The sequence below is a fragment of the Lactuca virosa genome, chromosome 9, assembly GCF_052849685.1.
Source record: "Lactuca virosa cultivar CGN04683 chromosome 9, Lactuca_virosa_CGN04683_v6, whole genome shotgun sequence".
Lineage (NCBI taxonomy): Eukaryota > Viridiplantae > Streptophyta > Magnoliopsida > Asterales > Asteraceae > Lactuca > Lactuca virosa.
The window spans coordinates 253,891,998-253,905,116 of NC_136434.1; positions in this window are offsets into that span (position 1 = coordinate 253,891,998).

Here is a 13,119-nt window from a genome sequence, read left to right on the forward strand (position 1 = left end):
CACTCACAACTTAGGTAACGAGAATTTACTTTTGTAATAATGAAACGAGTGAACTAACCTCAAAGTAGTATCTGATTTGATTACTAGAGGGCATCAGTATCGCCCTTAGGATCTAGTTCACTACCTATTTTATTAGTTGTATTTATGTAATAAGGCTAATACATCTCACAGCGAGTAACCAGGGTTTTTTCAAGGAAACTACATCTATTTATACAAGTATGGTAGATACTTGTACACCTCGTATCAGAATCAAAAATCAACTATCAACTCATAAGAAAATATAGGATTTTCTTGGGAAACAACTTTTCAAAGAATCAAAGAAACATTTCTTTCACCAGAATTAAACGCTTATGAACTCACCAGCTTTATGCTGATATTTTTAAAACTGCTTGTATTCTCATGGCATCAATAGACAGGTACTCTTGCCTACTTTTAGAGAAGACGGAACATTCTGAAGTCATGTCTTTTACTTTTGTTTTATACTGTTATGTATAAACCATGTTTTTGATCAATGTAAATACTCATATTATAATGTAATGGTTGTGTTTACTTCGCTTACTATGATACAACTGTTGTGATACTACGCATGACGTCCTCCGCCTCGGAACGTTTCCGCCATCGGTTTAGGGGTGTGACAGCGACCGTGTTCTATCTTGTACAACATTTCAAGTCAATCAAAGTCAGACTTATTTCTGCTATCTTTTAGCAATGTTTAGGGTCTGTTTGAGTGTTCTAAGCATAGTACATTCAAGGATCGGGTGTTAGGAAGTATCTGCTTGAGACCATTGTGCACCAAGCTAGCCATAAACTTCATCATGTGGAGTTTACAGCCACATCACATGAGTTTACGGCCGTAAACTCAAGGTGGCAGTAAACTCAGGCCTTATACATGATGTTCTTCCATTTCTTCCTCATTATTCACCATTTCAACCTTAAGAACTTGATTTCTCTCTCAAGTATCATAAGGATCTTCATTTTTATCTTCAAAAATGTAAGTATTTCATCCTTTGTTTTGTTGATACATCTCATTATCTAGTATCACCCTTTGATTTCATCCATTAACTTCATCTTTTGGGTTTGATCTTCAAGATCACCAAGAACACACACTAGTGTTTTGGGCCGAAATCAACTCTTTTTGCTTCCATATTGTAAGTATCCTCTTCCTATACTTTTTATATAGTAGGAACCCTTGATTTGCACCTTGAAAACATCCATTTCCGAAGAACAATAGGAGTTTACGGCCAAGAGCATCTCCCTTGGCCGTAAACCCTTGTTAAAGGTCCATTTGTTGGCCATAAACTCACTAAAGCTAAGCATTGAACCTAGAACACTTCCTTGATACTTGTAAGGACTTTAAATCACTCTTTGGCACAAGACTTCATGAGTTTATGATACGTGTATGGGCTGTTTTGTATTGAGATGGAATAATGTTTGAGACAAAAACAAGAAAAGGATAGATTTGATAAACAAACTAGACCTATAGCTTGTAAATCTGAAGACAAACTAAGACCTATTAGCTTGAATTCGATCAACTCAAGGATCACGTCCAAAAGATGATAATTTGTGAACTATGACAATAATTCAACGTGAACAAAAGGGTTCTTTGATTAAAATTCGTCTATTACTTTTTCCATGCATAAACTTGGCTTTATATGAAGCCTTTATTACAAATTTGGTGGTTACAAGCCAACCAACCAATTATTCATTAAAACTAGTAAATGAAAATTAAGGAAACTCTTGAAATAACACAAAAAAACGTCCAAGACACTTGAGGATGAAGAAAAAACGTCTATGCTTCATTAAGGAGCCATAAGAGGCATTAATGAGCCATCAGAAGCATTAAAGTGTAACCCTAATCCACCAAAGAGTGATAAAAACGGCTAGGAGGCTTTATGAAGTAAAAAGTAACGTTTTTAGCACTTATGAAGCCTTAAAAATGTTGCCCTAGCCTTCATGCAACCCTAATTCAATTTGTGGGTTACCATGCACAACCCAACCATTAATCCCAAACCACCTTCTAGCCCACTAGTAATAACTAATCCATCACCTTTTGGGCTTTCATGATCCATGCATGGATCATCCCCTCCCCCTTTGAAAGGAATTGACCTCAATTCATCAAGGCCATCATCATCAAGATAAGGTGAATGATCTCCCATATTAAAGGTAGCATGCATTCCATGGTCTCCTCCCACATTCATATTGTAACGATTATCATTTTTAGAATTTGTCACTTCCACACATGTATCATTCCCTCCTTCTTCGAAAGGAATTGTCCTCAATTCAGTAGGGACCAAATTGTGTTGTTCCCCCATACGAACCTTCCATGACAGCAGGTCTTGAAAACAATTTTTTATTGCATAATGTGACCTTTTCTTTACTCCAACTTGGTCTTTTCTCCACATACACATGTTCTTCTTCAAACAACTCAAATAACTCGCAAAATTCAATCCTAACCGTATCTTCCATTTGTGGATGAAAAACCACTTCCGTACATTCCCATAAACTCGACCCTGCAAATTAACCTTGAAATAACTTAAATGGTTAATTGTAGTCATTTTAAATAATGGATCATGGTTTTTATTTGTAAGTTGATGAGCAGCACGCCCCAATATCATGGCTTCCCAATTAAAGGCACACCAAAAGAATATGAGTCCGAACGTCACGAGCTCCCTCCCACATAAATACTTGGGACTTGGATCTTCATATTTATTAATTCCTTCTTCTTTGCTCTTAGAAAGATGGTTTGTAAAAAGATGGATATCATCCTTCTTTCTTTCGCCACACACTTCACACCATTGTTCTTGGTGTTTTTGAACAATGAATGAAAAATTAATAAAAATATTTTTTATTTGTGGACACCATGAAAACTTGGAATAATAATTGCCACACAATGCCTCTTTTTGTGATTGATTGCTACCACCATGAACACATATTTTTTTGGAAATCATCATATTGTCTTTTGGAGGGTACAAAATTCTGCCATCATCCAAAAATAATTGGTCTTGCTGTTTTTGAGCCACGAATGAAAAGTCTCCATCTCTAATTGCACAAAACTTTTTATCAAAAGTAATACGCAAGTCTTTTTTCTCCTTTTGATCAATGAACAAAGACAAAATAAAAACATCATTAGTAAGATCATAATTAGTAAAATCCAACCTCTCACCATACCTCCTCCTGTCACCAAGGCCTTCAAAATGCAAAATATAAGCATTCCATGGCCTCCAAAGTTTAAAAATCTCCCACACTTTGAAACGAAAATGAAGATGAAAAACGAATAAACCTTCTTGATCAATGAAGCTTCCAATTTGGATTTCTTTAAGATCTTTAGAAAAGGAATTATGTTCATAAAAGATACGAGAAGCTGAATTTTTGTGGCACTTATATTCATTGGTCCTCGAGGTTGTGGGCTCTTGGAATGATTTTTGATGCTCAACAAAAATCACCATTTCTTCAAGAATGTTGTGCATATCAACAAAATTGATTTCTTCCACAAATGCTTCAACAATTTCATCTCCGATCACGAAATTAGCTTCTTCTTCAATTTCATCAACAAGTTTCTCTTCAAGCAAGAAATCCCCATCGGTGTCGTAGATGGGACCATACTCTTCTTCCTCATCTTCTACTTCAATTTTCTCTTCCTCTATTTCTTCTTCATCATATAACTTGCGCAACATTTTTGGACAACAACTTTTGAACAGGAACTGAAATCAAACAAACTTAGTAGGGATTTTTTTTAAACAGGAACTCAACAACACCCAATCGGAACTAGGCTCTGATACCACTTATGATGCGTGTATGGGCTGTTTTGTATTGAGATGGAATAATGTTTGAGACAAAAACAATAAAAGGATAGATTTGATAAACAAACTAGACCTATAGCTTGTAAATCTGAAGACAAACTAAGACCTATTAGCTTAAATTCGATCAACTCAAGGATCACGTCCAAAAGATGATAATTTGTGAACTATGACAATAATTCAAAGTGAACAAAAGGGTTCTTTGATTAAAATTCGTCTATTACTTTTTCCATGCATAAACTTGGCTTTATATGAAGCCTTTATTACAAATTTGGTGGTTACAAGCCAACCAACCAATTATTCATTAAAACTAGTAAATGAAAATTAAGGAAACTCTTGAAATAACACAAAAAAACGTCCAAGACACTTGAGGATGAAGAAAAAACGTCTATGCTTCATTAAGGAGCCATAAGAGGCATTAATGAGCCATCAGAAGCATTAAAGTGTAACCCTAATCCACCAAAGAGTGATAAAAACGGCTAGGAGGCTTTATGAAGTAAAAAGTAACGTTTTAGCACTTATGAAGCCTTAAAAATGTTGCCCTAGCCTTCATGCAACCCTAATTCAATTTGTGGGTTACCATGCACAACCCAACCATTAATCCCAAACCACCTTCTAGCCCACTAGTAATAACTAATCCATCACCTTTTGGGCTTTCATGATCCATGCATGGATCAGTTTACGGGCGTAAACTCATAGGGTCGTAAACCCTATGGCTGTAAACACATATGGTCGTGAACACTTGGCTGTAAACACCATTATGTGGCCATACACACCTTAGATGCAACCCTTTGTACTTCTAACACTTCAATCTAAGTGTTTCCTAAGTCCTAGGGTGTTTTCCTTACATGATTAGTTGTATAAACACTAATTATATACATATATGTGTCATTATATGCTTATTAGGATCCGTTGTGCTCAAGTCTTCACTTGACACTTAACATCCTACAATCCGATCTTTCATTCGTATCACTCACTACAGGTGAACCCCTTAACTTATCTTTTAAATGATTTTAAATGCTTTTATGGGGGGGGGGGGAATACAAGTAGAACTATTATAGTTATTATATCAATCAGATGTGATTAATAACTATCAAACAAGTGGATTTCTTACATTTCAAACTGTGTTATCAAACAAACTGCTTCAAATCGTTTTATAAACTCTTTTACATGTTAAATACTTTCTATTAAACTCTTTTAAAACTTATACTTTGTCAAAATCATGTCTATATAGACATAGTTATATAAGTAGGATTGAAAGGACTTAGGACTGAAAACTCGCCTTATTTCCTATTCCTTTTTTGATTGTGGACTTAGGGTATCGGTTATTTATTCGAAGGTCGTTTTAACCTTAGTTATATATTATGTGTATGTATATAGATATAAAAGTTCTTCTATTAGTTCAATACCTTTGGGTAGCAAAGGTGTACAAACATGTTCATTCATACAAACAACATTGATAGTAAACTATAATAGGTATAGTTTAGGAAGTCACTAATACTATTTCTTGAACAATGAAACATACAAGAGTCAGTTCATACATGATTCAGTTCAAACATACTATAAAGAGAAACAAATAGAGCATGCTATAATGAGAGACAATACTCACTATAAAGAGAAACAGTACATACTATAATGAGAAACAATACATACTACACACTATACACTAGAGAACATACTACATACTAGACAGAGAGAACATACACTACACTAGAACATACTATACAAATACAAGAATACTATAACAATAATGTGAGATACTACTTCATGGTTTGACAATATACTGTTACGTCACGTTTTGTACCCAGAGTCTCCTGGAAGGAGAGCGTGAATTTGTGTATAGATCTATACGGGACTGACCCTCCTACACCTTGCTTCTAGCTACAGTGGGACATGCAGGTCTACGGGTGACGAATGTCATATCATCGTCTCGAACGTCGTGTTATACTAGTCGATCAAGTATGGTTACAATCATATCACATTTTACCTTAATTAAACTAACAAGTTTAAGGTAGTTAGTGCATTGGTAGTTACTTAGATAAAACTACAGTACATCTTTAGTTTTCCCATTTCATTCACATTGTGATCTTCTCACATAAACGGTAATGAAAACTATATTTTGGTAGTGATAGTCATACTTTGGGAAAATACTCACTTTTACAAATAAACAAACATAAAGAACAGTTGGGTCTTGGTAGAAGACTGCTTTAGTATAAAATGTAGGATTTTCTAGGAAGTTTACAAACATTTACATCACATACTTACAAACTTTTACATCAAACATTTACAAGCACATTCTTCAAACTTATACAAACAATGACACTAAAATACTTATGAACTCACCAGCTTTAATGCTGATCTACGTTTTCAAAATAACTTGTATTCTCAGGTCGCCAGTAGACAGGTACCGATGACCAGGTTTTGAGAAGACGGAACTTTCAAGACTCGTCTTTATTTTGATTATTCTTTTTTGGTGTCTTATAAACTATACAGAACACACTTGTATTAAAATTATACTATTAATGCAATGGATGATGTTGTTGCTTGTTTACTATTATGCATTGTTGTGATACTGTACATGAAGTCCTCCGCCCCCGAACGTTTCCGCCGTTCTGGTTTTGGGGTGTGACAAATTTGACCACAAAACTACTTCGGTTTCCAAATCAATAATCAAGTGTCGAATGAGGCTCACTTATTGTGTTCTACATCAAGAACATAAATCCAACCAATTTTCGAAATTTAACCCCAAATCAAGCATGATTTCGATATTCATAGCCCAAACACAACTTGTATCTTCCAATTTCAACATCCAATTCATCGATTCATCACTTAAAAACAAGTTTGACTTTTTCTGAGGTTTACTTTTCGAAGTCAAAGATCAACAAACATGAAATTGACGATTCTAATACCAAATGTCAGATCAAAAAGTGGTTATATCACTGTTCTTCATCTCCTTCAAGTGTTCTTGGTCAAGTTCTTCAAAATCAAAGAACCAATTTCTGATTTCTTAGCTATAACTTGATCATTATCGATTTTGAAATTGACGAAATTATAAAAAAACCGATTCACAAGTTCTGATTACCATCCATTTCTAATCGATTGTTCAGACACATTGAATCAAAAATGACATTCAAGAAAAAAACTATTATGAACACAAACATGATTATCCAATGGTACAATTAAGTAAAGCGTGCGTACATGTCGAACAAAGAACAACGATTTTTAGAATTAAATCACATTTGATGACTTTTAGGCTCCCTCAAAGATATCGGATCAAAAGCAAATATATGAATCACGTGAATTGGGCTAGATTTTTGGATCGAATGAACAGTGAACAGATTTTGATTTGATAGGTTTTGGGCTAAATTTTGATTCAAATGAATATTTGCAAATTTGAGAATCGAATCAAACACACGAATATTAAATTGGATTGGGCTTGATTAATTGAAAAATTATTGGATCATAACAATTGGCTTTTTTCAAAAAAAAAAAGATCTAATGAGTTAAAATGATAAAAAAAATTCAAGAACGCAAGAACGAATCAAAGAGATTTAGAGAGATCATCGAGAGAATCACCATAAACGTTCCAATTGTGTTGTATGTAGCCAAACCGAGAACCATTTCTTCAAAAAAATCGCTTTGATCTTCGAAGACCCGCTCTGATACCAATTGATGTGAATTATGAGTATATAATTTGACATTCGGAATTAAAGAACACAAAGAACATGGTGATTTGGGTGCTAAAAGATGTATTCGATCGTAGTAAATGAGTACAAAAAGGGAACTAGACTAGAACTTCATAAATATCTCACTCACTAGTCACTATGAACTACATCTCTCGAGGACACCTCTACAAGTGGTATGAAACCCACTATTTATAGAGGTGTTTACATCTCTCTCTCTCTCTCATGTCATAAGGCTAATCTACCACATGCAAGTGGGTCTACAAGATTCAAACCATTACAAAGTCATACATGCATAACTTTGCACCCCAACAGCGCAAATATCCGTTGAGCCTCATGATACACTAGTACACTGATTGTCTTGATGCGATGGTGAAGATACTAAACGAGAATGCCGACTACTAGGCAATTGGAAAAGTATCGAGTATTAAGGGGGTAATCGTATCGTATATGCGTCAGGGGGAGCTACACATTATCTCAGGGGGAGCATTTGTTGAAGCTGATAAAATTTACAATGGTTCTTTTGATGACTCATCTGAAGAAGATTAGTTTCGACATCATCAAATAAGGGGGGATTATATGGTCACACCTTACGATCTGATTAGTCAAACACTTTATACGTTCACCACTAGCGCCAGCACCAACATCACCATCAGCGCTAACACCTCAAGACCTTATCAGCGTCAACGTATGGAAAATTCTCTTATGTAATCTTTGTATATTAGGCAATTATACGGATATGTATAGGATAGATAGCAGATCCGATATCTTGGTGACAAGGATAAGTTCTTATTATAGATTAGATACAATCCCTTGATTGAAGGGATACTAGTATAGTTTAGTATATATTCAACATTACGGTGAAACCCTAATGTATGTCTTTGTAACCTTCGTTCTTTTGGTGAGAACAACCTCTTTCTTGGTGAAAGACATCTTTGTGATTAACTCGTGTTCTTTACATTTTCTGTTCTCTATTTTGTTTAGTTAGTTTGTTCTTTGTTATTTATACTTGAAGTGTATCTGATCGATACAAACCTTCAATTGGTATCAGAGCAGGTTTTTGATACACTCAAGTAATTATGTCGACCTCTTACAATCCTAAATCGACTGCTTGCAATAAGATCCCTCCTTTTGATGAACTCAACTTCACTGCTTGGAAATCAAAGGCCATGAACGCTCTTGAGATCATGGACTATGACATGCTCGACATCATCAACAAGGGTCCCATCGTCGTTGTGCATCAATCATCTAACGATGGTGCATCTAATGGTGAGATAAAGACGAAATCTATGCTAGGATACAAAAAGGAAGATAAAAGGGTGCTAAATATCGATGTAAAGGCGAGAGTTGCTATTGGAAACTCACTCCCATATCTTGTCTATCGTTTGGTTAAAAAAATGCTCAATTGCACAAAAGATGGTGTTCATACTATCATTTGCTTTTGAAGATATTGCATCTGACGAAGTTTTAAAAGGTAAGTGTCTCATGGCTCAATCGTTGAATCTCACGCTGATACATCGAATGATACGGTTGACACTCTTGACGCTGATATTTCTCAAGATGCTACAGACGTTAAGTATGATTGGGACTCCAACTCCGCGTATCAGGTAAAAAATCTTGTTAACTATTCTTCCATTGAAAACATCAAAAAAGATACTTTGATTAATCACTTGCGTTTCGATTTATCTATTTCAAACGAAGAAATATCTTCTCTGCCACTGAACTTTAACCAATCGAACCACCTTGCTACATAAGGCCTTCGTTTTCCTATCCAGAATTTCCATTGGTCTCTCAACATAATTCAAACGATAATCAACCTAAATATCATCTAAAGGAGCAAGTACTGAATCATCGGCTACACACTTCAGTAGCTGAGAAACATGGAAGGTGCTGTGAATCTGACTGAGCTCCTTAGGCAAATCCAATCGGTATGCTACCCTGGCTAATAATTGAAACGACCCAATATGTCGGGGCCCCAAATTGCCCCTCTTCCTGAAGCGTATTACACCCTTCTATGGTTATACCTACAGTAAAACCATATCGTCGACCTGGAACTCCAACTCTAATCGACGTTTGTCAGCATAAATCTTTTTCCGATTATGAATTGTATGTAACCTCTGTTTGATATGTTGACTAAGGTCTGTCGTATGAAGAACTACCTCGGTCTTTCTCATGACCCTGTGACCGACCTCTCCCTAATAGACCAGGGTACGACACTTCCTTCCACAAAGAAGCTCAAATGTCGGCGCACCGATACTAGAGTGATAGTTGTTGTTGTAAGAAAACTCATCCAGAGGAAAGTAGCAATCCCAACTCCCATCAAAATCTATAACACAGGATCTCAATATATCCTCGAGCGTCTGGATGGTCCTTTCACTCTGTTCGTCAGTCTGCAGATGATAAGCAGTGCTAAAGTGCAACCTCATACCCAGCTCCTCATGGAACCTCTGCTAAAATCAAGAAGTGAACCGAACATCTCTATTAGATACAATGGAAACTAGAACACCATGCTGAGCCAAAATCTCGTGCACATAAACATCAACCAATTTCTCGGCAGAGGAGCTCTCTCGAATAGCTAGGAAGTGGGCCCTCATGGTCATACGGTCCACCATAAGCCATATCATATCAAATCCCTTAGCCGTCCGAGGTAACTTTGTGATGAAATCCATAGTGATATGTTCTCATTTCTACATGGGAACCTCAAAGGGTTAAAGCTTGCCGTTTAGCCTCTGGTGCTCAGCCTTGACCATCCGAAAAGTCATGCATCTCTCAACATACTAGGCTATCTCTCTCCCTTCATGCACGACCACCAATAACTAAGTCTTAAATCCTGATACATCTTTGTGGCTCGAGCTAATGAAAATCTGGACTTATGTGCTTCCTCCTTCAGTGTCTTTCTGATTCTGCCAAAATCTGGTACCTAAACCCGACCGCACCAGGTCAACAATCCATAACTATGAGTGGAACACATGTCAATCTCGCCCCTGATTCTCTCCTGTTTCCACTTTTCCTTATTGACTCCCTTGGCCTGAGCCTCCCCTTATCAAGTCCGAAAGCGGTGAATCGATCGAAATCCTCATACATAAGCTCCCCATAGAGGAACTAGCCAACTTGCGGCTCAAGGCATCAACGACCACATTCATTTTTCCTGGGTGATAAAGAATCTCACAATCATAATCCTTGACCACATCAAGTGATCTATGCTATCTCATATTCAGATTCGGCTCAATGATATATCTCAAACTCTTGTGATCTGTATAGATGGTACACTAGACCCCATATAGATAATGCCAATAAATCTTGAAGGTAAACACTGTCGCGCTCAACTCTATGTCATGCGTAGGATATCGAACCTCGTGCGGATTCAACTTCCTAGAAGCATACACAATAAGGGGTCGTTTGTTTTTTTTCAAAACCTCTTCTTGAACACTTTTGTCTGAGTCCTGCAGACAACGCACAGACTTATATCCTCACAGAGTGTTTGTTTTCTCGAAGTGCTCAGATCTAAAAACGAATGTGCGAGGTGTACACCATGCAGACATAGACTACGAACTTCTCACATCTGCGTGCTTTTGACCTAAAAAAGGCTCATTTTTTTGATAAAGTTCTCTTCACACTGCGTCTTCTCCATCAGCGCCTCCAACCCCTCGGCTCCCTGTCTCACTCCACCACCTATCTGTCGTATCCCCCTCTCCAATCAGACGGCGCCGCCATCTGTTGGAGTTCTTGGCCCTCAACGATGCTGCCACACCTGTTAGAGTTCTTGGTCCTCAACAACGCCGCCACCTCCCTTCCTGTCAGACTTCACTGAAAACGTAGGTCAGCATATTTTTTGTTTTTTTATTTTTCACTTCTAACAAGAAATTGGTGATTAATTATGCGGGAAAAGTCTCTAATCTAGTGAAATATGTTGTTTCGTTTTGCTGAAAATGCTTGTTCTTGCTTAAATTTGGTGTTAGATGTTACAAATCTGAAAATAATGTTGAAAATGACCTTTCTTGCTTAAATTTCTTGTTGATTGTTGCTGAAAATCTATAACATTGGTGAAATCAAGCTTTTTTCTTGATTAAAATATAAAAGTATGTGCTAAAATATGAAATAATGATTAGAATGTCGTGATTCTTGCTGAAAATACTCTTTATTGCTTGAAATTGTTGTTGAATGTGCTGAAAATCGTTATTTGGTTTTGGAAATATGAAATAATGATGTTAATTTGTTGTTGACTATTTTTTTTCTGAAACGGTTATGATATACATGTTAAATTAGTTTTTGCTAAAATGTGTATGATATGCAATACCTTATGAAATCAGATTTGTGAATGTTGCAATACCTAATGAAATTTGATTTGTCTATGATATAATTGTTAATAGAAATGGGAGAGAAACAACAATGGACCAATGACCATTTAAAATGCTTATTGGATACTTGTATTGAAGAAGTACAGAATATGGTAGAAAAGGATTGAGTTTGCAAAAAGATTCATGGATAAGGCTTGGAAGAGTTCTTAAGGAAAAATTTGGCATTGATTTGACTCAAAAACAAATGAAAAACGCATATGAAAATCTGAAAGCCAAATACATAGGATGGATATATTTGAAAAACAAAATTGGCAATATATGCAAGTCTCAAACAAACACTTTTAACTTAACAAACGATGAGTGGAATAATTTTAAGAAGGTATATATATATATATATATATATATATATATATATATATATATATATATATATATATATATATATATATATATATATATATATATATATATATATATATATATATATATATATATATATATAAACATTTATGTTTGAAGCTGCCAAATATTCTTATACTATTTTTTCTTACATTTGGGTTTAGGGGCATCCGAAGGCTGCTTCATTGAGAACAATTCCACTGCCTTTTCCAGATCTTTGTGCACATCTTTTTGATGGAAATAGTGTCACTGATAATTTTAGGAGTTACTCAACCCAATCATCATCAATAGTTGGAGCATCTTTTTGTCGTGTTCCACCACTTTAGATTATGAGCACCCATTTTCTTGCAATAGATGATGATGGTGATGACACTTCCCATCATGCAAGTGATCCTTTTCATGAGCCGTCACCTTCTATTGCTGCACCTTCTGCTTCTTCACCATATACTGCTTCACCCTCCGGTAACCCTAACAAAAGGGCTAAACCCTCAACTCCTAGAGCTCCTAATGGCTCACCTTCTGCTTCTTCACCTGATGGAACTTCTATTACTGCTCACGATTTAGCATTTGAAATGAAAAAAGCTCTACAAAGTTTGACTAAAGGGTATACAATTCCTCAATGTTTAGAGAAGTTATAGGTGCTTGAGTTAGGCCTTCCAGATCCTCTACGCTTTGTTGCATATCACATTTTTGGAGGGACAATGAACATGAGAGAGATGTGGATGAATTTGCCAGATGTTCCCGAGATATTACGAGGATGGATTGAGATGACGGGTACAAATTCAGGAGTTTTAAAGGACAGAAAGATTGTCCAATGATTTTTCTTGTGTTAAAACTAATCGTTTACAATGTGTTGAAGTACTATGCATGTCCCGTGACTCTTTTGTATGACTATGTGCTCATTTTAGAGCAAATTACTCATTAAAGGACAACAAACATGTA